This window comes from Mesocricetus auratus, unplaced genomic scaffold (genome assembly GCF_017639785.1).
Source record: "Mesocricetus auratus isolate SY011 unplaced genomic scaffold, BCM_Maur_2.0 Super-Scaffold_100021, whole genome shotgun sequence".
Lineage (NCBI taxonomy): Eukaryota > Metazoa > Chordata > Mammalia > Rodentia > Cricetidae > Mesocricetus > Mesocricetus auratus.
The window spans coordinates 30014932-30016497 of NW_024429202.1; the positions used below are offsets into that span (position 1 = coordinate 30014932).

Consider the following 1566-nt stretch of genomic DNA (forward strand, 5'->3'; position numbering starts at 1 on the left):
GTTGTAACTTTTACTGATATAAATACATATATGATATGCATGTCAACACAGATTGATACCATGATTATTTTTTGTTTGTTTTTTTTGAGACAGGGTGTCTCTGTGTAGCTCTGTAGACCAGGCTGACCTCAAACTCACAGAGATCCACCTGCTGGGATTAAAGGTGTGCACCACCACTGCCTAGCCCGTGATTATTTTTTAAATTAACATGCAGAAGTCACAGGTTTCATTATAACATAACCACATTTATGCTTCAATATACTTTGTTCTTATTTGTCCTCCCATATTGCCCTCCATTACTTCTGATCTCCCCACTTTTTAGTCCCTGTCCTTCCCCCAAATGGTTCTCCTTTCTTCTTTGACTTCAAGCGTGACTCTGCTTATCTGCTTTATGACAGTCTCAGGTTGCAGGTAGGGCAATGTCAGAGCAGGCTGCAAGAAACTGCAGCTACCCTGGTCATCTGATTTCTGAGTGCCACAGTTTTCCCAGTGTAGATCCCCCCAAAAGGACATCATGTTTGAGGTCAGCAGCTCAAGTAGTGAGGGCAGCGCGGAGGAGAATGAAGAACTGGACACAGTGCAGGCTTCTCAGGAGAAAAGAATCAATGAAGAGAAGGGGAAGAAAAAGAGGGAAAGGTCTTATCCCAGCTCCACTGAAGATGACTTCTCAGAGCAAAAGAAACAAAGGACCAGAAGAAGGAACAAAAGAGTAAGTAAAGAAATGATCACATAGAGGGGGAAAAGAAGAGAAAAAGGGTAAAGTATTCTTCCCCAAACTGTTCTGAATTCACCAGGAAGTAACTGAACCTTTGGCCTAACTTGGGATACTGAAGAATTCAATTTTTTTTTTTTTTTTGGTTTCTCGAGGCAGGGTTTCTCTGTATTGTTTTGGAGCCTGTCCTGGAACTCGATCGGTAGACCAGGCTGGTCTTGAACTCACAGAGATCCGCCTGCCTCTGCCTCCCGAGTGCTGGGATTAAAGGCATGCACCATCAGTGCCCAGCTGAAGAATTCAATTTTTAAAAATTACTGAACCTTTCTTGATATCATTACATAGTTATGCTTCACTGCAAATCCCAGATTCTTCCGTATGGACATTTTTTTTCACACGTTAGGACCCGTGTATCCTTCTAGCCATCTACATTAAATCTGTCTTGTTATTTGACTGCTGTGCCTCAAATATAGGTACTTGCACTTGCAAAGCACATCATTTTGAGTATTTGTGTTTCTGTGGGTTCCGCTACTGCTGCCACCGCGTAAGTTCATTGTAACATGGCTTTACCACAGTCAAACAAGTAATCTGCATGGCAGTTAAGTCAAGTCCGCCTTCCAGTGATGAAGCATGGTTTGTGGTAGCAATTTGCCCTTGATACCAAGAAGTATAACCACTTTATATACTGTGTATAAAGATAGTGAGGTTCTTCACTGTTGTTTTTATTTTATTTTTACTTTTATAAATTCTTTGTGGACTTTCCCTCATGTATTCTGATCCCACTTATCTTCCTGTCTCCTTGAATCTGCCCTGTGCCCTCTGCCCTTGCAACCTCCCCCACCCAAAGCAAAACC

At 42.1% G+C, this 1566-nt stretch overlaps 1 pseudogene; it reads left to right on the forward strand.

Annotated features, from left to right (window-relative positions):
- The first annotated feature begins 391 nt into the window (after positions 1–391).
- Positions 392–801, forward strand: LOC101831501 (annotated as a pseudogene).
- Positions 802–1566: the final 765 nt, after the last annotated feature.